A 26,160-nucleotide genomic window follows, 5' to 3' on the forward strand; every position below is an offset into this window, starting at 1 on the left:
TCTTCTTCTTGTCTTCTAACTAGGCATATTCCCTAAGGATCAGTCATTAGCCCTAAGCTTGTTCCACCATACTCTCCTCCTCAGTATCTCATCTATCGAACACTGGTCTTTTTTTATTATATGCTTATAATATATCTCCTCCTAGTTGGCCTAGTTATAATCTTCTATCAAAAACCCCATTCCGGCAAATAACAACAACAAACAACAATCATAGCAAAGTGCTTTGCAAATTTTAAAACACAATAGAAATACTGGCTATTCTATAATGAGTTAACACATGTAAAGGGCTTTACAAACCTTAAAGTGCGATAGAATTGTTAGTTATTATAATTACAATTATTATTATTATATTATTGTTATTATTAATAATGAATTTATATAGGAAAGAGGGGGAGGGAATAAGCATTTATATAGCACCTCGTACATTCCAGGAACTGTGATAAGGATTTTTACAAATATTATCTCATTTGACCTTTACAACAACCCTGCAAGGTAGATGTTATCATTTTTCCCATTTTACAGATGAGGAAACAGAGGCAGAGGTTGAGTGACGTGCCCAGAGTCACACAGCTATTAAGTGTCTGAAGTAGGATTTGATCTCAGGTCTTTCTGGCACCAGGCCCAGCACTCTATGTACTGTTCCATCAACCACTTCTTATGTAGATTCTTTATGTAGATTAATATTTAATATTCATGATAAACCCTCTGTGGAAGCTGCTACGCATATTATCACCCCCATTTTAAACATTAGGAAACAGACTGAGAGAGATTAACTGACTTGTCCATGATCCCATAATTTGTATAAGCAGGATTTGAACCCAGGGCTCTCCTTTCTTCAAGTAAAGTATGGTGGGAAGTTGAAGAGAGGCATACTTAGACTTGGTGGAAGGGGGAAAAGCCCTAAAAGGCATTATGAAGTAGAATAGGCTGACTTGGGAAGTAGCTCCTTGAGGGTGCTCTTGAAAGCAAGACTGGGGGCAGCTAGGTGGTGCAGTGGATAGAGCACTGGCCCTGGATTCAGGAGGACCTGAGTTCAAATCTGCCCTCAGACACTTAACACTTAGTAGCTGTGGGGCAGCTAGGTGGTGCAGTGGATAGAGCACTGGCCCTGGATTCAGGAGGACCTGAGTTCAAATCCGACCTCAGACATTTAACACTTACTATCTGTGTGACCCTGGGAAAGTCACTTAACCCCAATTGCCTCACCAAAAAAAAAAAGAAAAAAAAAAGCAAGACTGGGTCACTACTGGTCAGGAAAGCTGTAGAGAAAAGGATTCCTCCCTCTCTTGTGTCCTCAACCCCTTTGGCATTCTGTCGATGTCCATGAACCCTTTCTCATTTTGTTTAAATGTATAAAATCAAATCCACAGGATTACATTAAAATTCCACCAATTCCACTAAAATACAGTCATCAAAATATTTAAAAAGCATGGATTCCAGGTTAAAAGCCCTGTTGTAGAGGGAATGGGTTGGACTGGAGGGTGTCTAAAATTCTTTCCAACTCTGAGATTGTAATTCTGTGTCTTCTTTAGAAAATACTCTTATCTTCTAATTATTAAAATATACTCTTCTCTATCAAGTTAGCATTACCACCTCTTAAAACTCAGTTTTCTAAGCAGCCAGGGCAAGATTCATCTTCAGTGCCTAGTCCTACCTGACTGTATTGAGAAAGGAGAAAGTGAACTGGAGACCAGTATACTACAGCTACCATAATTTATATTGAGTGGAAAAGTTTGTTTGAATGGACTTCAAGGGATGAGATATTGCTGAATAAAAGAGGTAAAGCAAGGCAGATTCCTATTCTCTCTCCCAGAGCACTGTGTTGGCTGTGTGAGAAAAGATAAGTCCACTATTGGAGAAGATAGCTGTTGTCAGAGGCAAGCCAGGTCTCAGTGAGACAGAAGGAATACGATGAAGAGGAGATCATTCATTATGGAACAGGAATTCCAAAAGGCACAGTGGAAAGGCTTGGGCAGGATGGGAGCAGGACATGGGTGGGGTAAGGTTGAGGAGGATGAGAATGAGAGAATGGGAGGGGGGGGGATGAGTACAGTTTTCTCTTAAATGATCAGTGATTAATTAGCATAGGGGTAGGGAGAAAAAACAGAAGTCATAGGGGCAATAATGGGTGCAGAGGAATAGTGAAGCTCATTGTCTCTAAGTGTTGTTGCACAGGGAGCTAGGCTGGGCCTTGGTTTACTATGTCACCTGGATGCCTGTGGAGGGGGTGGGGTGCGTGAAGAGTGAAGAGGGAGAAAGTGGAAGAGATGGGCTGTGTACCTTTGCTAGCTGAGTCCTTCTACTGGCTGTCACCTTTTTATTCAGACTCCTGTCTCTGGACATACAACTCATTTTCACATCCCTTCATAAGTCATTAGGCATGTTTGCATGATACTCAAACCATTGATTGATTCAGTCCACCAAGCAGTTAATTTACTAAGGCTAGGGGAAGTCAGGGTGGGGGCGGGAATCACACAGCCAAGTTATTTGTTTTGGATAATTACACAATTATAGGATGACATGAGCAATAGCTACCCATGAGAGCATTTGGTTTGATGCCCTCATTTTGTAGACAATCATATTGAAGCTCAGACAAATGAATAAGTAACATGTGACCATGCCAAGACTAGAACCTAGGGCTCCTGACTTCTCCTCCCCCCAGCTTATATAGGATGTGTATATGTACACATATACACACCACACACTCCAGCAGTTTGGCTGTTTTTTTCCACATTTAACCTCTTCTGCTATTCCTGTAGATACTGCTGTGATTGACTCAAATGTGCCATGCCTTATTGCCTCCACTGTTACTTTCCATTTTGTTTGTCATTCTGGACTATTAGAGAAGTATCTGAAATTTTAGGGAAGATTTTATATGCCATCAACTTTTATTCAGCTTCTATATGTAAAACAAGTATGTAATGTATGCAAATTTATGGCATTACAGCAATAATAAATAATAATGATATATAACTGAGAATTCAATATTTATAAAGTGCTGGGCTTTTAAATATAGCACTTTGATAATTATTACTAGAATTATTCATTATTTATGTATAATAACAAATAGGAATAGAACATATTCATTAAAATTTGAAAAGGAAAAATATCTACTTGTTATCTCTTTGATGAATCCAGACGATTAAGGGCTTTGTAAATTAATGGTTATTGTCGCACATTTTGCTTGCCATTTATCTGACTCTTTTGCCTGACGATGAATGTGCCTTACTTAATTTCGAACTGAAACTTTTAGCCAATAGTAAAAGTGGAAATGTCTCAGTGGATGATCAAGTGGGTCAGTGTTTGAGAAATTCATCATATTCACTCAAACTTCTCTTTGCCTGTTTCTCCATATAGGAAATTCTTCAAAGTGTAGCTCAGTCCCCTCTTCTTCCATGAGGCCTTCCCTGACTCACATGTCTGCTCTTATATTCCCACTCCTCTCAGAGTTCACATATATTCACTTGTTTTGATTTGCAGCATGGTACAGTGGATGAGAGGCCTTGACTTAGAGTCAGTTATATAATTTTAGAAGTGATCCAGTCCAATTTCCCCTTCAAGGATGCACCTTTTCATTCCCAGTGATGAAGACTTAATTACCTTTTTTACTATCCCATTCAACTCTTACACAAATAAAATTGTTTAGCAAATGTTAGTACTACTCACATAGATTTCCTGTATTGCAAATGAATGGAAGGAAGTGTCAATATTTCTAGCATGCTTGTAAAATTATTTTGCAACAAGGCACTTTGCATTGGACAAAAAAAGAGAAATAGAAAAGAAAAAATATATTTTTAATTTCCTCTTTGGTCCCTTCATGTCCTCCTGCTTCTGCAGTAGTCTGTGGTTTCCATGATGCTTGTATAAAAAGGAAGAAGCAGGTTTCTGCTCTAGACAGCCATTTGGCTTTTTTTTCATTTCTAATAAACTCTCAATAACCTGTTTTTAGAGAGAAAGGGACCTCATGTTTCAACTCAACCAAAGTTCTGAAAAATGTCTATCTACATTTAAAAGCCTTTATTACATATTCCTGTCTCTACATTTTCTTCCCATTTGCTTGGGCTACTTGAATCTTTACTATGGTAAACAAACCAAATGCATCTTGTCATTCATTCTAATAGCCTTGGGCTTGAAAGACACACAGGTCATTTCAACAGCCACAGAAAACACATTGGGTTTTCTAATTTGAAGTTAATTACATATTTCAATTATTTTCACTGAGGTACATCTTGAGATGAGAAATGCCATCTGGTTATTAAATTCCTGGAATCCTAATAGTTTATTTCATTTGTAGTGCTTTCATGGCTTTTAATTCCCTGATGTCCAATAAATTTTTTCTTGAAGTAAAATAATGTGGATAGTGTGGCCAGCTATTCGATATGCCACACAGTGGAAATGACTGCTCATGTTTGATTGACAGTGGAAACTGAGCCATTCACCTGACATCAGTAAAGATTGCTGCATTTTGTCCCCTTTGCATGTGATGCCTTTGTTTTAAAGGCTTTCCATCCTGAAGATAAGCATGATTTTTTTTCCTTGATAAGAATTATCTACACTCCTCACTATATCCTTTTCAGGAAGGCAGTGTTCCTCCAAAGGTGAGGGCTTTTGTGTCTTTCTTCAGTCCCCCCAAATTTTGTACACCCTGAGTCTAGTCAGAACCAAGAAAGGCCCAAGCACCTCTAAAGGCAGAAGGAAGCACCCATTTGCCAGTTGATTAAAGTTAGGGGTATCAAACAAAGGGCATTTGATTATCAGTTAATTCATTTGAATTGGCCAACTTTTTTCCTGAAATTATGATTCAAATGTAATATTTGTTATAAAATACTGTACCATGACATAAAATTGACCTGAATAGAATATGGCAACATGGATAGTGGGTGGATGGACTAGCCTTGGAACCAGGAATACCTGGGCTCACCTCTTTTCCTTGTCATATACTAAATGTGTAACCAGGAGCACTTCAGTTAACCTCTTAATAGCCCAGGCAACTTTTCAAGACCCATAGGAACATACAGATGAGTTGCTGACCTTCCCATAGCAATGAAATCATAGAATGACAAAGTGTTTAAACATTTAAACAATTAAGATAAGGCTCCTCTAATCCAAGGCTGCATTCCAGATAGCAGGAGGAGGAAGGGAGTCTAAGGTATCAGTGTTGTGACTTAACATATTCTTTCCAGTTGAGAGTACCACAAGCCTAAGAAAGGTTTTCATATTATTGAGTGGCAGTGTAGTGTCAAGCCTATATAAAAATCAGATGAACAAGATGATTAATAAATAAAGGTATTTATTCAGGGTGAAGAAATTGCAGTCCATAACAACACACTGTCTCTCTGAACCAAGGAAGTTCATTGAGAGAAATTGCAGAGATTTTATATATATATATTCAGGAGAGGTGGCTACATAGATAGATGGAACAGCCAGTGGGTCATAGGTTATTTATTGCAAGGTGATAGACCTTCCTGGAAGAAAACCACAGGATCTGTTTAGACCACTTCTAGCCAACAAAGGCAGGCTGCTGACCAGGCCCCAAGCCAGGGTCACCTGTATAATCATCAGAATAGCCAAACTGCAGGAAGAGAAGCTGTTGCAGAACTGTCCTTAGTGCTTACTCTCCAGGAAGAGGGGCAGTTAGAAACTGCTGGCCAAAGCAGAGATTCCCAGGAGTTTACTTTAGGATCAAGGGATAGGGGCAGCTAGGTGGCACAGTGGATAAAGCACTAGTCCTGGATTCAGGAGGACCTGAGTTCAAATCTGGCCTCAGGCACTTGACACTTACTAGCTGTGTGACCCTGAGCAAGTCACTTAACCCTCATTGCCCTGAAAAAAAAGAAAGGAGTAGGGGATGATTAGGAATCTCTAGTCAGAAGAGGATATGTGGGGGGGGGGGTCCAGAATTTCCCAGGGATTGACAGTAGAATAGTAGATGGAGCACTGAGCTTGGAATCAAGAAGCAAAACTGAAGAAAAATGAGGAATGAGTTCAGCTTTCTTTTGTCCCATATATCTCAGGCTAATTTGAAATCTTTGCTCTTCTAGTTCTTGGCACAGTCTTTTTTGTTTGTTTGTTTGTTTGTTGCCTTTAGCCCTGACCCTCAATCTCATCTCATTCTAGGCTTTACTGCTCACCACAGTGTTATTTTATTTTGTTTTTGTCTTTGTCTTTGTTTTTGCAGGGCAATGAGGGTTAAGTGACTTGCCCAGGGTCACACAGCTAGTTAAGTGTCAAGTGTCTTGAGGCCAGATTTGAACTCGGGTCCTCCTGAATCCAAGGCCAGTGCTTTATCCACTGCACCACCTAGCTGCCCTACAGCGTTACTTTTTAAATATTAGTCCTCTACTACTTGCTCTTCCTTCCATATTATCCACATATCATTATAAAATCTAATTTCATCGATGAGTTTACTGTGCAGACACATCGTTCATTTCCTCATTGGAATCATTTAGGTTTTTGTCATATGAGCTTTGTAAGAGGCACAATGGAAAAGGTGAGAAGTGAATGGTCAAGGGCTTAGTCCTTCCTCCACAGGTAACTCTCTACAGTATTGTTGGGTTCCAGGATTAATTATGGTTCCTCTGGTCCATGAATGGGTAGACACAAGGTTCCTGGACAAGCTACACACAGGGATTGTCCAGAGGAAAGTCCATTGTTTCAACTTCTTGACTTTTATGTGTGAATGTGCTCACTCAAAATATGGCACCTTTCAAAACTTCAAATGGGCTACTAAAAGTCAGACAATCTGTAATTTCATGGAGTAGATTGGAGAATTCAACTGATTAGGGATTCCTAGACAGAATCCCAACTACATATTTGTTAACTATCAGAAGAGAGGAACACTAATTCACAAAAGAAACTACCTAAGGGGAAAAAACAGAAATCAAACACATGATCTCAGATACTGATTCGCAAATGCATAAAGCAAAAAATAATAATAATGATAATAATTATATTTAAAATTAGGATACAACTGAAACAATCAAACAATAACAACAAAATTTCTCTCTCCTCTCCCTACTAAGTGGTCAGTGACATTTTGTGGCAGAAACATATGGCCACAGGAGACCTATGCTTGCATACAGCTTGAAAGGAGAATTCAAGGGCATTGATTCCTAAAACCCAACATTCTGTGTGGAGTGGGGCTGAGGAGAAAGAGCTAAATAGTTGGAATAGGGATCCTGCTGCTTGGGATGGTAGAACTCAGAGTAGAGTTGATAAATTGATAAGTGAGGAATATCATCACTGGCCCTAGAGTAAGGGGTCTAGATGAAAGAGCATGGTACTGCTCAAGCCAAGGTCTTCATCTGAGCCAGAAAGAAGCAGGAGATGGTGGAGATTCTGGCCAACTACCAGTGTAATGTGCTCTGCAGAGAGTGGGCACAGTGAGCCTAACAGAGCAACTCATACCATCAAGATGTCTGACCTAGCAAGGAGCCTGAGCATCATGAGTGGAAATGAATGGCTCTGTAACATCAGAGTTCTTCATATGTGGGCTCCATCTTTCATAAATCGCTATCTTTGATAATTCTCTCCGATTCATGGTTCTGTATGTATGCGGAAGAATTCTCTAAATTTATAGGGGGATTATTCTATTACAGTGGTTCCCATTTAATGGTTCATGAACCCCTTTGTCCATGACAATTGTCCAAGGAATTCATGCCAAAAATTCTTCAGTGGTACTTTAAACAGTAAGTAATTGCCTAATTATGTTACAAATATATTTTTCCTTTGTGACAACAAGCATTTGCATGTTTGAAGCAGTATAGGTTTGTTTCTACAGTGATTTGGAGCTTACTTGGGCAATAGTTATCATAGTAGTTATTGTAAAAATTTAAGGAATATATCTAAATTACTGTGAGGATTCACAACACAATATTTTGGTGAAATGAGTTCTCAGAACAAAAAAAAAACATTCAGAACCATCTTCTAGTGTAAATCTTCTTGCTATGGCATTTCAATAAATGCCACTGGGTTAAAATAGTTGTGTCCTCTGGCTGACTATCAAAAGATAAACACATCAGTAGGGGCTCGTAAATTATAGTTTTAAAGGTGCAGGTGCAGAGTAGCTTGAAAATGGAATAGACATTCATTCCCTGGAGAACTTACCCTGTGAGTTGGGAGGTGCCCCAGAAAACTACAACTACCTACCATCTGCAAAACATCAATTAATATTTACTAAATCAGCCTTTAAATACTGCCTCAGCTACTGACACAAATTGAAGGAGAGACTTATAAGTTGTCTGGTGAATTTGACTTTGGATGCTGCATTAACTCTAAAGGTTGATCAAGGTACTGTTGTTTAGGCAGTTCCATGAATATCATTAAGGAACTGGGAATATTTATCTTGGAGAAGAGAAGACTTAATGAGGACACAATAGCTGTCTTGATGTATTTGAGTGGTTGTCATCTGACAGAAAGAAGACAGAACTAGGAGCAATACATGGAAGTTTTAGAGAGGCAGATTGTGATTTTATGTTAAAAAAAATCCCTGCCCTCCTGAAATGGAAAGATTTGTTGGTGGTGTTCAACCTTCATTTTTGAAGAGGACCAATGATATCATGGGGGAGAGAAGGAGCTGTAGATTGGATTCATGGTTAGGTATGGGTGGGAATTAATAGTCTTATCAGGTTCCATTCAACTAGGATTCTGTGATTCTTTGAAAAGAATCATAGCAAGGTCATCTGGAAATATTGCTCTGGTACACAAAGAACCAAACTTTCACTCTTTTTTTTTTGTAAGGCAATTGGGGTTAAGTGACTTGCCCAAGGTCACACAGCTAGTAAGTGTTAAGTGTCTGAGGCCGGATTTGAACTCAGGTACTCCTGACTCCAAGGCCGGTGCTCTATCCCCTGCGCCATCTAGCTGCCCCTAAACTTTCACTCTTAAAAGTAACATTGAGGGGACAGCTAGATGGCGCAGGGGATAGAGCACCAGCCTTGGAGTCAGGAGTACCTGAGTTCAAATCCGGCCTCAGACACTTAACACACTTCCTAGCTGTGTGACCCTGGGTAAGTCACTTACCCCAATTGCCTCACTCTTTAAAAAAAAAAAAGTAACATTGAGCCAGACTACTCTACTACTCTACCTGGGCCTTGGAAAGAACTCTGTATTTAGAGTGAAAGGACCTGAGTTAAAATTCCAGTTCTGAGTTGCTATCTGTGTGTCCTTAAGCAAACGATTTAATTTTTTCTCACTTTGCTCATCTATAAAATGAGAGAATTGGACTACATGACCTCAAAAGTCCAACGCAACTCTAAATCTGTGATGATCTTGTGATCTCAATGAAATAAAGAATATGGTGTCAGGCCATTTGGGTACCAGTGATCATAGTTGTGCTGTATTGGTAGGTGGCCATATAGCAACATGGTGGCTACATTAAAACTAGAAAGGCAAATTGGAAGCCATTCCCCAATTGATAAATGCTCAAAGGACATGAACAGGCAGTTTTTAAAAAAGGAAACCAAGGGTTTAACAACCATATGAGAAAATTCTCCAAATCACTAATAAATAGAGAAATGAAAATTAAAGTGTCTGAGGTTCTACCTCATACCTTTCAGAATGATAAGACAAAAAAGGAAAATGGTAAGTGTTTGAAGAGCCATGGAAAAACAGACACATCCATTCACTATTCACGCAGCTGGGAATTAAGTGATATAGCTATTCTAGAAAGCAATTTGGAATCATGGCTAAGGAGTTACTAAATTAGGCCTATACCCAAAGATATAAAAGAAAGGGGAAAAGGACCCCATTGAACACAAGTACTTAAAGCCACTCTGTGGTAGCAAAGAACTGGAAACTAAGTGGATACCTATCACTTGGGGATGGCTGGACCAATTATGACATATTAGTTTAATGGAATACTGTTGTGCTATAAGAAATGATTAAAGGGATGGTTTGAGAGAAACCTGAGTTGACTTTATAAACTGATACAGAGTTAAGTAGTAGGAACCAAAGAGGACAATTTCTAAAATAATAACAATATTATAAAGAAAAAATAACTTTGAAAGACTTAAGAACTGTGATCAATGCCATGACCAACCAGGATTCCAGAGGACCAATGATGTACTGTGCTCCCCAAATCCTAAAAGGGAGCTAAATGTACTTAAGATGTAGAATGACACATACATTTTTGGACATGGATAATACAGGAATTTATTTTTCTTGAATATACATATTACAAGAAATTTGTGGTTTTTTTCTTTTAATAGGGGGGATAAGAGGAAAAGAAAATAAATATTTAAAAAATAAAATAAAACACAACTTTCATTTTTAAAGCATTTGTTAAGCTATAGGCTGTGTTTGGTCTGCTCAATCTGGTCATATATTTGAAGATAGAAAGATAATTCATTCCTTCCCCAAACTCCATAGTATATGGAGTTCTAAAACTGATCATACTATTAGAAGGAACTCTCCTTTCACTTAGCTCTATTCATGAAGCTAAGAACACAGAGGGAAATGTAAGTCCAACCAGAGGAACCCTTGGTCTGCCTTGCTATTGACCTCTGGTGTTACTTTCATTAAATTATACTGTCTCAACTCTCCATTTCTTGTGAATAATCATAACAGCCTCTTTCACAAAGACATTGAGATGTTTAATTGAAGCAGGAGAATAGAAAACCCAAACATCAGAACCCTGAGGATAGCAAAGAGAGATGACTGCTTTGGCAAAACCCCATCTTTCAATTTGGCATCTTCCCTCAAAACGGAATCATGCTATTTCCATGACCTTTGTTTCCATACTTCAAATGGAAACTTAAACCAGATTTGAATGAATTCAAAATTATGAAATTGAGCTATCATTAATTGCATACCCCAGGGTCCTAAATGACATGAATCTCTCTGCTAGTGTATACATACTGCATTTGACCTCATTTACTGGTTTAAGGCTATGACTAACTCTGAAAAGAAGAATGCCAGAATAGGTTGTGGGCTGTGAGCCTCTTGGGGGACCTCACAATTATTGCAGAGGGGTTTTCATGCCCCTATGTGCCCCAACCAGTGGCATATTGACATTTTTTTACTAACAGAATATGAAGTAGAATTCATAAAAATAAATACCCAAACATACCTTCTGTACAAGGATAAATATGCATCTCTCTCATTTGTGTTTTAATTTCTGAGTTACCAGTTTCCAAATGGATATAGATGCTAGTGTGATTAATAAAATACACATTTATTTTAAACTATTACTATTAGCTTTTTGTCATAATTTCTTTTCTCAATAAAGGGTCAGTAGCAGTACAGTTACTATCATATGGGCATCTATGGAATTATTTATGTTAAAAAGAGGTCCTTACCCTTGAAAAGGTTGAAAACCAAACTAAATAGGGTTCTAAATAAACTCCAAATGGGGGTGGGGGGTGGGGGCAGTGTAAGGGGCAAGGAAGAGGTTTGGTATGGCCTTGCAACATCACTACCATAGTACTACTAGTATAAATGGGTAATTCATCAACAATGCACAATTATGCCTAAGGAACTGAGAAATTAAACAATTTGCCCGTGCTCATGTAGCTAGTATGAGTCAGAGGCAGGAAACAAACCCAAACCTTCCTGTCTCTAAGACTGGCCCTCTTTCCACTTCACCATGTTGCCTTTCCCACTAGAGCTGTAATAATTGCATTCCATCTTTAAAATAATGTATCTCGTCATTTCCCCATTTTACTGCCAAGCTATTGTATTCTTTCTCCCTCCACATCACACTTTTCTCCATATTACTCATGTTAATATGAATATATGGATCACCTGGATTTGACGGAGGTACCTTACTATCCAAATAGATTTTATAAAACCCTGGATTAATAGGAGCAAAACGCCCTTTGCTCAGACTTCAAAGTGAACCAGACAGTCTCTATTTACTTTCCCCAAGAGAATAAACAAACTCAAATGCCCCTTTGAAATTCCCATTCACTATCTTCTTTCCCCAGGAAGTAGAGACCTCCTTGTGTCTGATAATACCTGTTCCTGTTTCTACCTATCTATCCATAGCATCTGCTTTAAGTTGAGCCCTTAAACTGATTTGTATTGTTTAACTGATTCACATTTGTAATGTGTTGATCTGTTTCATGCCAATGAAGTTTTTAAAAGCCTTAGAAAGAAAAGGAGCTTTGAGCTTCTCTCTTAAGGTAGTCTACACATGATCATGTCGTGTGTTATCTTTCTTCTTGGGACAAAATATTAAATTGATATTATGTTTTTTTCTGTCTGTCTCTGATCTGGTTTTGTCTTGAAGGATGTATTAAATTCTATGATCTGGTTCTTAACCATGTTCTCTGATCTGTTATTATATTTTTTAGGAGGATAGGTATGGGAACAAATTGTAGGAGATATTATAAGATATTATAATTTCTCTGATCTATTTATTAATTTGTAGGAGAAATTAAACATTATTTCTCTCATCTGTTTGTAGGAGACAGGCAGATACAAAAACTATATTTTAATAGTCAACACTCACCAGTGTCAGACCCATCAAAAGAACATCTGCCATAGCTCAGGGTGAGAGGTGGGAGAAAATCTGGAGCAAAGCAAGGTTTCTGAAGATAAATATCTAGGTAGAAAAGCTGGGGATATTTTAGTGAACAATCACAATGAATTCTGGCCTTGGATGTCAGTGCAGAGGTATGTCTCCTCCAACCAGATATTCTCTAATACCATTTATGCTCCTAGAGAAATTCCCTCTATGGTCCTGAAACTGCAGCGATTATTCAATGATTTTTTTTTTTTTGCGGGGCAATGGAGGTTAAGTGACTTGCCCAGGGTCACACAGCTAGTAAGTGTCAAGTGTCTGAGGCCAGATTTGAACTCAGGTCCTCCTGACTCCAGGGCTGGTGCTCTATCCACTGCGCCACGTAGCTGCCCCCTCAATGATTTTTTTAAGCCCCTAGTATTTACTACAAAATAGATACAGCAATACAGAAAAACTGTAAAGTGGAATACCAGGCGTCCTTCTTTGAACACTGGATTACATTGATTAAGGGGATCCATTCGCCTTCTTACCTACTTAGATTTCCCAGGAAGTTAATATAATTCCATTTATAACATCCTGGGCTTGGAAGAAAACAGGTGCCACCAGCATGAGTTTTTAGCTTAGAAGGTTTAGCTTAGACAGTTTCAGTTCCAATAGTTGTCCTGCCAACAAATGGTTAAAGTGAAATCGGGAAGACCTAGGGAGAAGGCTCAGTTCAGGTAGAATTTCAGTTTCTCAAGCTGTCCATCAAACACTGATCCCAAGCACTGAGATTGACTTGGAAATTGGAAAATGGGACTCAGAAGAGACTCCACAGTTATCCACTTGTTCTTTGGAAGAAAAAAAAAAAGTATTTTCCAATTTGATCATCTTGGATTTGAAAGCCTCATATCGTCAAGAGAACTGTTAAGAATGGATTTCCAGGGCTAAACTAAGAAATAACAGGATAGAGGGGAAGGACATTCAAAGTGGAGTAGAGAAGGTTTTTTGGAATTCTCTGAACAAGTCACTCTGAGAGGACCCTGAGTCCTTTAACTAGAGTCACACTGAACATCTGGCCAATCATTGAAGGACAGTGGTCTTAATTAAAAGGCAAGATTCTAAGGACAGTGCCTGTTAATAACATCTCAAAGTGCCTATGGATGTCTGATTGGAATTCAAATGATTTATCTTACTCACCCTGCCCCCACGAAACTCCCTTTTTCTTGGGTCGATTCCTTTTAACCTTTCTTTTCTTTTAAAAGAGTTGCTCTTTATAATTGCCTGAGCTGATGTTTGTATTATGTCTAAAAATTATTACAGAAAATCACCTCTTAATGAACACATTTCCTAGAAGAATTATTTTGCATTATAACAAGTTCCTAGATAGACAGATGAAAATCTTCTAAGGTATATTAATAATCATATAATTTATTATCATTCCTAGCAGAACAGTATGCCTTGGCACCCTTGGGAAATGTTGCTGTTTCAGTGAATCAAAAGTAAATAATTTTCAGATAGATTCAATTTAGAGTCACCAGTTCCTAAATAGTAAAAAAAAATGTTCAATTTTATCTGTGACCAAATAATCCATGTCTACACTTTACACAACTTGAAATGCATAAATTCATCAAAACCTCATTCATTCATTCAAAACACATTTATTAAGCACCAGCTGCATGCGAAACAAACATCCCAGTTAAAATGGGTTATAAAGAGGAATAAAAACAATTTCAGTCAGACTCCATTCCCATAGATTTTATTATTATGTGACAACTCTGGCATAAGCACAAATTCTATAAATGAAGATGTAATATGATTTTTAGATTCAATTTTATTTTATTTTCAGTTCCAGATTCTTTGCCTTCCCCTGCCCTTTCATCTATTCATTGAGAAGGGAAGAAATACAAAACACATTACAATTATGAAGTCATAAAAATAATTTCTACATTAGTCTTGTTCCATCATCAACAACATCAAAATAAAGAAAAACCAAGGAAAAAATATTATGATTTTTAAAAATCACATCAAAAAGACACTAGATAACAGCAAAATGAGCAATGTTTTTGCACTGAACTAGCTTGGTTTCCCCATTTTAATTTGAAATTCTCTCTTTCTTCTTTTGTCCCAGGGTATAAAATCACAGAACTGCAGAGGTGAGAGGGAGCACAGAGTGATGTCAGATCAAAAACGTCCTTGGTAAGTTAGTATCTTGGTAGAGTTAGCATCTACCCATTCCACCTGTCTCCATCTTCTGCACAACGATAGTGTGAGAGAATTTGTTTAAAACTTTGTTGATATCTAAGTATATGATAATTATATCATCCACTTTATCAGCCAGCTTATGAACCTTTTTCAAAAGGGAAAAGAGCATATATATTCTGGTATGATCTACTCTTCATGAAGACACCGTGACTCTTTGAGATTACTGCTCTGCTGTCAAAGGATTCTCAACTCTCAAATTAAAAACATACATTAGATTTTTTCCAGGAACCAGGTTTAAGTTTGCTGACTTAGTTTTTTTGTTTGTTTGTTTGTTTTTTTGCTGGGCAATGAGGGTTAAGTGACTTGCCCAGGGTCACACAGCTAGTAAGTGTCAAGTGTCTGAGGCTGGATTTGAACTCAAGTACTCCTGAATCCAGGGCTGGTGCTTTATCCACTGTGCCACCTAGCTGCCCCAACTGACTTAGTTTTTGCATATACCTCCCTCTTTTTTCTTTTTCTTTGTTTCTTTCTCTTTCTTTCATCCTTACTTTTTTTTGCTCCTTTCTTCCCTCTTTGCTTCCTTCCTTCCTTCCTTCCTTCCTTCCTTCCTTCCTTCCTTCCTTCCTTCCTTCCTTCCTTCCTTCTTTCCTTTCAATTGAGGTAACACTTGCTCTTCTGCAATCTTCCAGCATTCTTCCTTTTCTATTGAGGATCATTCAGAAAACACTGACATTGTTTCCATATCTTTCCATTTTTTTCCCAGTACTTTGAGATATTGTTCATCTGAGCCTGGTATCTTCAACTCATTGAGGGTAGTTCCCAGGATTTTACCATCTCTGCACTTACCTTTGTTTTCAACTCTGTTACCATTTTTATTCTCACTTTACTCATCCAAAAACAATTCAACTTGGCAGGGAAAATAGAAACAATATTAGAGTTGTGCCTTAATGCTAGCAGGCCTTACCTACTTTGAGCAGAGGTCTTGTCCTCTCCTTGAGTCTCCTCTAATTTCTAGTATAGCTAAAGAATACCTTGGGGCAGCTAAGTGGTGCTGCAGTGGATTGAGGGCCTAGCCTGGAGTCAGGAAGACTTATCTTCCAGAGTTCAAATCTACCCTCAGACACTTAAAAGCTGGGTGACCCTGGCCAAGTCACTTCACCCTGTTTACCTCAGTTTCCTCATCTGTAAAATGGGCTGGAGAAGTAAATGGCAAATCACTACAGTATCTTTGCAAAGAAAAACCCAAATGGGCTCACAAAAAGTCAGACATGACTGAACAACAACAATACAGTTTATAAAGCCAAATGATCTAGTGGTTTTCCTTTGAGAGTTCATCTATGATTTGTTCAGTTTCTTTTTCTGATGTTGGTTTATTTATCTATTTTAAGATGAGCAAACCCCCTCCAAACCCCAGAAATTTCTGCAGATATACCCTGTTCTTTCTCTCTCTAGAAAAGGCACTATACTGGCACTATACTTATTGTTCAAGAAACATTTATGAAACACCAACTGTGTGTGCCAGGCCTTATGCAAGGCTCTGGAGATACAAAGACAAAAGTGTGTGTGTGTGTGTGTGTGTGTGTGTGTGTGTGTGTGTGTGTGTATTTGTATGTTTATAGAGATTTTGCTTGTGATTTCATTGCTATAATGAACTCTTCTGTGAGAAAATTCTACCAGTGCTGATTAGCACCTTTGGGGCAATTTAGAGTCTTAGAGAATTGCCTAGATCAGTGATAGCTTAATCAACTTGCAAAATGTCACACAGTTAATATTCCTTAGAGGCAAGATTTGAACCCAGGTCTTTCTGTTTTTGAGGCTGGCTCTCTATTTACTATGGTCTGCTACCTCTTGTATAAGTATATGAAGACTATATGTTTGTATAAATTGCTTATATATGTATATACACATAAAATAGATGGAAGGTGAAAAAATGGAAATAGAAATAAGACTGGGTGATAGACTGGAGTGAGGGAGAGGACACTGAAGTTGCAAAAGCGAATGTCTAGAAGAATGGTGGGATCTTTGAGGGAAAAGAAAGTTTAGAATATGGCTTTACAGGGAAAGAGAATGAGTTCTTTTTCAGACAAGATGATTTTGAGGTGCCTATGGGACATTCAGTTTGAAATATACATATAATAGGCAGTTGGTGCCATGAGACTAAAGCTCATGTGAGACTAGGACTATTATGGACATATAGAAATTTCAGTCATCTTCGGAGATGAAAATGAAACCCATGGGAGATGCTACGCCTTCCCTTTCTATCTAAATCCAGACTGAAATTGGAGCTGAAAGGAAAAGAAAAATTATTTATTTAAAAAATAAATATCTCTTTGAGGAAGAGTTTCCTGACTGCCTTTGTGGGAAGCCTGCAACTTATACTTGTAAGGCCTTGGGCAGGTCACTTACTCCATCTAGGCCTCAACTTCCTCCTGTGTCAAATGAGGGTGTTGGACTAGATATGCTTTAAGGTTCTTTCCAGATCTAAAATTTGTGATACTATAGTCCTTTTGGCATTCAATAAATGTAGTCCTTTTGGTATTCAGTAAAATGTGAACTTCTTGAGGCAGTCAGTGTTGTTTTGTTTTGTCTTTGCATCCCCATTGCATAATACAGTGAATGCCTTGCACATAGTAGTAATAAATGCTTGTTGCATTGGATAATTAAATTCATGCACTCAGTTTGCAGAGTGACTCCTTTGTTCATTTATACTCTGCTTTCTCAAGTGTTCTGAGGTAGATGGGCATACCCTGTATCCCTTCTAGGGCAGAAGCCATTTCTGTTATGATAATATCTTTCAAAAGGCTATCCCCCCATCATGAAAGTATCATTGGTAAAACTGACAGAACAGGAGCAATCCATTATTACTCTTTCCTCTAAGCCTTCATGTTCAAGGAACAAGGATGCCCTTGTCAATGTGTGCCTCTTTCTTCCATGGACTTCAACACCATGTGTCAGCTGCACTTTTCCTTTGGAGCTTCCCTCAGCACCTCCTCTCCCTGCAAAACACATTTTCCCTTGGAGCCTTTCTTCATTTCTTTTTTCATTATTTCCCTTATGAGATTCTTGACATCAAGATGAATTGTGTTAGTGTTTTTTCCTTGTTCTCTAAAATAATCCAGTGGTAATTGGCTATGGTATTGCATACTTAATTTAAGTAGTATTTACATTTTTATTATATTGGCATGACCCATCCCAAGAGCAATTAATGTCTCCACTTATTTAGGTCTGTTTTTACTACCGAAAGAGCATCTTATAGTTTTATTCATACAATTCTTGTATGTGCCTTGTTAGATAAACTCCTAATTATCATATATGTATATTTCATAGTTATTTAAATTTAGTTTCTCTTTATATCTTTTCCTATTGGATATTTGTTGACAATATATAGAAAAACATGATTTGTGTGGGTTTATTTTATATCCTACTACTTTGATGAAGTTATTGTTTCAATTATTTTTTTTAACTTGGCTATCTAAGGTTTACTCTGTAGAACATCATATCATCTACAAAAATCAATAATTCTGTTCCCTCTTTGCTTTATTATTATTATTGCTATATCTAGCATTTTTCATTATCAATAGTATTGATAATGAATGTATTTTCTTTGCCCCTGATCTTATCAGAAAGACCTCTAGTTTCTCACAGGTGCATACATACTGCTGGATCATGGTTTTATATTGAATGCTATTTATGATTTTAAGGAAAGAGACATTTATTACTGTGGTTTCTAATATTTTAAACACAAATTGATACTATATTTTGTCAAAGCTATTTCTATATCTGTTATGTAATAATGGATTTTTTATTATTTTGTTATTAATATGGTACGCTTACACTTTTCCTTAATATTGAATCTACCTTACATTTTGGGTATAAACTCTATTTTGTCATAATGTATAATTTCTTTGATATGTTGCTCTAGCCTCTTTGCTAATACTTAATTTAAGATATTTGCAAGAATATTTATTAGAGATATTGGTTTATAGTTTTCTTTGACTGATTCGTTTCCCTCTGGTTTTAGGTAGTAAGACCATAGTACCCCACATTTTCTTATTTTTGCCAAACACTTCATTTAATATTGGAATTAATTATTCTCTGAATGTTTTGTTTATAAAGTCAACTGATCTAGTGGTTTTCCTTTGGGAGTTTATCTATGATTTGTTCAGTTTCTTTTTCTGATGTTAGTTTATTTAAATTATTTTCTTCTATTAAGTCTGGGTATTTTACATTTTTGTAGATACTCATATTTTTCATCTAAATTGTCTGGTTTTTGGAATATTTTTGGGAAAAATATCTTCTAATCAGTTGTTTTTTCTTCATTTCTTGTATTTTCTACTTTTTCTTGTTATTTCTATGTTAAAATTTCTGGCATCTGATCCCTTTACTCCACTTACAGCTACCACCTTTGATCAAGAACTCATTACCTCTCACCTAGATTATTGCAACATCACTTCTCTATTGATTCAATCAGAACAAGTGTCAACAGGACCTCTCTACCTATTGAATAAATCAAAGCCATTTAATGAGATTTCTAACTAAGGAACTTATGTAAGAGAAGAGACATCTCAAAACCAGGTGATTTCTGTTGTTCTGGGTATCTCTTTGTGGAAAGCACTCATTTCTTGGTCTAGTGCATTAAAAAAAAAAACTTAGTGGAGAAATGTGGGAAATAGAATGTTATACTTCTACCCATTCAACCATTTTGAGGAGGGTCCAAAAGTTTCTTTTTTCAATAATATGTTTATGGCATAAATATTTTTAAATGAATCTTCTTCATTATCCCCTTAGAGACAAAGCTAGAAATCTACTTTTATTATTAGCATCAGATTATTTCCTTCATTATTGTCACTGATATTCCTGAAGTTTGGGCATGCCTTGGTGAATTCTATATCATCACTGAGCTATTACAAGAATACTTAATATTCATGTGTGTTTTGAAGACAGTGTTCAGTGACTTCCACTACCTTCCAAATGGACAAATTTTTGCATATATTGAATACAAATAAAAGATTTGTCACATCCCTAATCAAGAGTAACAAAGATGAATTTTGTGATATAAATCAATGGTACAAAGTATGCTAAAGAATATTATTGACAGAAAAATGATAAATATGCATTTTGGTTTCATTGTTTGCAATAGATGAATGAAAAAATATTATTGAAAACTTAAACAGAGGCATAAAGAAATAAGAGATTATTTCAATTTTAATTTGGTTTTAGCAACTTATATTTCAGATGCCACAATCTGAAACTGAGAAATAATGTGGTATAATGGAATCATAGTGGATAAGGAGAGCGAAGGACTTCGTTCCACTCTTTCCTCTCTCAGACATTAGCTACACTGCCTTCAGTAAATCTCTTGACTTCTATGAGCCTCAGTTATATCATCTATAAAATGGGTAAAATACTTGAACCAAGTACCTTACAGGGTTATGAATAGTAGTCAGTTGAATGCAAGCTTCTTAAGGGGTTGTTTGCTTTTGTCTTTGTACCCCTAACACCTGATACAATGTAGACATTTGACAAATGTTTGTTGAAGGATGAATATTAATTTATACCATACAGTCATCACTTTAGAGTTGGATGAGAACTTAGAGGTGGTCTTCCTCAAGTTTCTGATTTTACAAATGAAGAAGTGAGACCCAGAGACATGAAATGATTTTTTCAATGGCACATAGGAAGTGAAAGATCCAGAATTCGAATTCAGGTTCTCTGACTCCAATTCAGACATGTGTGTATTTATCTATATATGTATGTATGCATATATACACATGCTATATATGTGTATATGTATACATGTCTAGGTATGTATTTGTATATATATGTATTGTGTACTTGAAAGATAGATAGATAGATAATTGTTCAAGATATAAGTGTAGCCACTTATAGGCTGAATCCCACCACTGATTAGCACAGGAACTTTGAACTACTTTCTGACTTTTGTTAGTTTGTCCCTTTTCCGGCAGCCTGGTGGCTCCCTGCTCCCAGAGCCCACCATTTTGATGCTAGACTCAGGGTGGACACTCAGTTGGCTCCACCTACTGCAGCTCTGAACTGTTGGGCTCAAGTGATCCACCAGCCTCAGTTTCCCTAGTACCAGGAATTGCAGGTCTGCACCACCACACCAGACTCCAGGAGGCTTTCCACTGGGCCCATTGGCTTCCTGGATGCAGTCACTGAGTCATAGAATAGATGAGAGGGGATGCAAACCAATAGTATATGTCAAGTATTTTATAAGCCATAAATGCACATTATTATTAATTTATTAAGCCTTCTTTATGTGCTGAGCACTGTTTTAAGTGCTAGGGATACAAATATAGCAAAAGAGTTTCTGCCCTCTAAGAGCTTATATTCTCATAGTGGAAGGCAACATATATATGGGAGTGGTGGCTAAAAAAGGAGTCTTATAAGGGAATCAATTAACAGGTACTTTCTAAACTTAATGATACTATCATTTGATTACTGAGCCCAGAGCAAGAAGTGGAAAGGAAAGCTGGGGAGAAAAAGTTGGTACTCTCAAGTAAATATGATTCACTGAGATAGGACGCTTGTTCTCTTGCTGGCTAGTTCTAGTCAGTCAATTGAGTTTTTACTACCTGGTAACTAAACAAGCCAGCTCATCCCCAGGATGGGAGTTCCAAATCTGAGTAAATTCATTATCCCAGGGATGAGGGGCATTTGGTGGGCCCGCTGGTCTGCTACTGCTGTTCCAGACAAGAAGGAGTGGGGCAGCACCAGGGCTATTGGCAAGATGACCAGGTGGGCAATTGGATTGGATGTGAAATATGGTCTGGCCTGGTGCTCTGGGACTGGCTAGATATTGTGGGCTAGGTGAACAATCATAATGCTTATTCCAAGTCCTATATTACAAATGGGCCTGAGCCTTCTCACAGTATATTAGTTTTTGTTTTTTTTGTTTTTTTAGGCAATGGGGGTTAAGTGACTTGCCCATGGTCACACAGCTAGTAAGTGTCAAGTGTCTGAGGCCGGATTTGAACTCAGGTACTCCTGAATCCAGGGCCAGTGCTTTAACCACTGCGCCATCTAGCTGCCCCTCACAGTATATTAGTGTATCTTCTAATCACATACCTATCAGACTTCAGTTGCCAAGGGAGGTTGGCTTTAAGTTTCAGAATCTGCTTTGTATCATTCCTTCAACTTGTTATGGTTGTTTAGCATGACAGATTCCATTGACATTTTGGTATACAGACAAAATCATTTGTTTGGGGAGAAACAAAACACAAAGAGGGAACACATGCTGAAATGAGAAAAATGAGAGTGCTAAAAAGAGGTATGAGAGCTATACAGTCATCCTGATGTGCAGAAACAAGAGAAATGGGGATTTCTTTATGATTAAAATTTCTGAAATCAGAATGATCAAATTTGTTTAACTAGTTATTTAACATAAATGGCCAAATTCACACATATATTGAATATAAGTAATGTCATTAGTGTCATTAAAATATAAATAATCATACCATAAGTAGAGGGTTTTGTGCCTCAGGCAGAGATCACAAAATGCCACACAGTAATGAGAGGGTGAGGAGCATGGTTCATCGAATATCATACTGTGGGTAGGGGAGAGAACACTCAGGAACATTAGATCAAGGGCACTGCTCAAGGCTGCCCCTTGGGGGTAGAAAAGAGAGGAACTCACCCCAGCCCATCATATAGTAGATTCCTATTTTTAACTCCATATTTTTGCTAACTAGGTGCTAAATTTTTTCTTTTCTGCTGAAGAACTCTAAGTGCTGTCAGAGCCCTCTAAATTATGTGCCCTGGCGCAAATTCCCCATTGCCCCACCCTGGTAATGTCTCTATAAATCATATTTATAATGTCTTTAAAAGCTATCCACTTTTCAAATATTATTGGGAATGTCTTTCCTAAGTTAGCTCCACATACCTCCAAAAGACAAAATGAAAAGTGCAGCAGATGCCAAATTATAGTTTGGGGTTAAAAGGATAAAAAAAAAAAAACTTTAAAAAAATCTTAATATGACTAGTTCTCCAGTTTTTTAATTACCTAGTCTTCTTGCTACTCTTTTGATTTTCCCCCTTGTGATCCTTTCATCATTTAATTATAATTCATCATTCCCATGTCAATCATGCCCCTACCTCTGACACATACTGGCTGTGTGACCCTAGGCAAGGCATTTCAACTCTCAGTGATCTAAGTAACTCACTAAGGCTCCAAGTTGCCAAGAAAGAATTGGCCTGAATTTGTACAGGGAACTTCCTCCTCCCAGAGATCTGTCGATTTATGAAATCACAGGCCAGGCCTTTCTAATGCATCACTCTGCAGTAAATGCTTGAAAGAGAAGAAAAAAAGAAAAAAAAAACCCAACCCAGAGCCACAGACATTTTCTTTCCACAGTAATTTTTCCAGCATCCACCATAGGCTAAATACTATAGGTAACAGGAGGAAGTAGAACAACCAGCATTCAAAGAGTTTGTAATCAGTTTGAGAAAGGTAGAAATTGAAAGCTTTGAATTCAATTAAACATTTATTAAGGCCCTTCTACATAACTAAGCTAGGGGCAGGGCTTGTAATGATAAAAGATATGGTGCTTGCTCTTAAGGAGCTTAAGTTCTGGGTGGAGAGGTGGGGAAAGAGAGTGGGAAATAGCTTGTGCACCAATGATTAAATGTAAATATATGTAAATAAATACAAAATGGGGGATTGGTAGGTGGAACACCAACTGCTGTAGAAATCAAACCTTTTGTAGGATGTACTTATTGAGCAAGGCCTTGAAATTAGATTGGGGTGCCCAGAGGCAGAGCTGAGGAAGAATATTCCATGCCTGTGGGCTATTCTGTGCAAAGACATGGAGGAAGGAGAAGTGATGTCATTTAGAAGAAACTTGGAGCAGGCCAATTTGGCTGGAATATGGAATGTGTGAGAGCTATTTGAACGTGAAAATCATTCTAGAAAGATAGACTGGCGCCAGATTGAGAAGGTCTTTACATGCCAAGCAAAAAAAATATATTTTATCCTAGAAATAATAGGGAGCCACCAACAATTCTTCAGGGAGGGACGTGACTAGACATGGACTTTAGAAATATCAGTTTGGCAGTTGTATCTAGTATAGATGGGAGACAGAAAAGGCTGGAAGTATCATTGCCAGGTAGGAAGTTATTGAAGGTGACACAGGACCTGAATTAACATGGTTGTATGAGTAGAGAAAAGAGGAAAGATGTGAGAGGTGTGGAGGTAGATTCCACAAGCTTTGGCAACTAATTGGATGGGGGGGGGCACTAAGGGAGAAGGAAGAGTAGTTGAATGAATTCTAGACTGCAAAGCTGATGATGGTGGTTCCCTCCACAGAAATGGAGAAGAGGAGGGATGAGTTCCAGATTCCATATGTTGAGTTTGACAAGCCTAAGGAACATTAGGGGAGCTGTCTCAGAGCTATTGGAGATGTGGGACTGGGGCTCAGGAGATAAATGTTTCATGAATGGCCATTCCCTAGATTAACTAGATGTCTTTACTGGGCTAACCAGTGCTAGTTGTATAAACAAAGCCATACATTTACAGACTGCATAGTTTTGGCACCTTTCTTAGAGCAACATCCTGGCCAAGGGAGGCAGCTGACTGATTCAGCAATGAGGCAGGGGTGGAGGGTGGACTAACCAATAGAGGGAATAGAGCTAGGCTGTATTGAACTATTGCTACAGCCCTAGCCTGGGGTAGTTAGTAGCATTACTAGGGATTTGTAAGAAAACAGAATGCATTGTTAGTGGTTGTTGCTGGATTTAATTAGTTTGGCTCAATTTTTTGCTTTTTAGAAGGCACTTCATTTGCACAATGAGAGTTGGACACCTATGAGTTTATAGGGATTTGGAAAGGCATGATTATATTGTGTGAGTTTCCTGAAGAGAGAATGCTCAGTAAGAGGATATATTGAGGGAGAGAGGAAGGAGGGAAAAGAGAAGGGATGAGGACAAGAGGAATATGGCGATTAAAAAAGTTCAAGAGACATAGCTTCTGGGTGATTTAATCATTTTATTAATAGGGCCAGCACCTTATTAATAAAAGGATGGTCAAGCTCAGGGTTTATATGTTCCTTTGGAAGAGGAGTGGCAATCAACTCTGATTGGTTAACACGATGGGAGGTGAACTACATGAAAATGAAGAGCTGAGAGTAACATCATGTCACCACCCATGGACAGAGTATTATCTCTATACCTAGACCACTCCCAGCTTTGGGCAATTTAATCAAAAAATTTATCCTCCACCCAAACATGAGTAGAACAAAAAACGGCTTTCCCTCCTTAGATTAAATTCCTTATAAGGTTGGGTGGGCTCTAACCAAAGTTGAGGAAAGTTAATTCAGTATCATCAGTAATGTCCTTCAAGAGACTGAACTTTTTATTTTAAAAAATCAGGACTTTAGGGGGCAGCTAATTGGTGCAGTGGATAAAGCACCATCCCTGGAGTCAGGAGGACCTGAGTTCAAATCCGGCCTCAGACAATTAATACTTACTAGCTATGTGACCCTGGGCAAGTCACTTAACCCCAATTGCCTCACTAAAAAAAATCAGGACTTTAGAAGAAGGAGAGAACTCTGGATCCCCCCAAATTATTGGTTATCGATAATCATTTCTCTCAGGAGATAGGGTAGGAAGGAGAGAAGAAGAAGAAGAAGAAGAAGAAGAAGAAGAAGAAGAAGAAGAAGAAGGAGAGAGAGAAAGAGAGAGAGAGAGAGAGAGAAAATGAGAATATGAATGGACACTTGCTAAATTTGCAACCTTGGTCATAATATTTAACCTTTCAGAGTTTAAACTTTCTGGGTCCCAGTTTCCTCTTCTATAAAGTGAGGAGGGTACAGCCTAGATAGTAGAATGGTGCAGAGGAGAGACCTTGGGGATCAGATAAACCTAGGTCCAAATTTTGCCTCTGTCATTTGCTTCCTGTATGACCTTGGGCAAGTCATTCAATCTTCTTAAATCTGGGTTTCCTCCTCCATATAATAAAGGGTTTAGACTAGATAGCCTCTGAGTTTCCTTCTAACTTAGGGCTTCTAAGATGCCTTCTAATTCCACATATGCTATACTTCATTCTGAGTTCAGCCTGAATCAGATTAAAATATAATTGGAAAATATTTAACAAAATAAATAAAACCACAATATAACACGGATGATGTTACTTTGTGGTTTTCTAAGTCAATATGCAGCTGTCAGGGATCCTTATTGTTGTATCAGTGGCCTCCTTTTATAGTACTGAACTCCACCTTCCACATCTTGACCCTAAGTTTAGTACTTTGATTATGCTCTTATTAAATTCATCCTATTAGATTCAGCCTACCATTCTAGTCTGTCAGGATCTTTTTATTTCTTGACTCAGTCACCCAGACTGTTTGCAATCCATTTCAGCTTTGTGTCATCTACAAAGCTAATGTGCATACCATCTATGCCTTATCCAATCAATTGATAAATATGTAAAACAGAACAGGAAGAAACTGCACTTCTAAGTTGAAAAGAACTATTTCTGGATGAATGAATGGATGAATAAA

Source organism: Dromiciops gliroides, chromosome X (assembly GCF_019393635.1).
Source record: "Dromiciops gliroides isolate mDroGli1 chromosome X, mDroGli1.pri, whole genome shotgun sequence".
Lineage (NCBI taxonomy): Eukaryota > Metazoa > Chordata > Mammalia > Microbiotheria > Microbiotheriidae > Dromiciops > Dromiciops gliroides.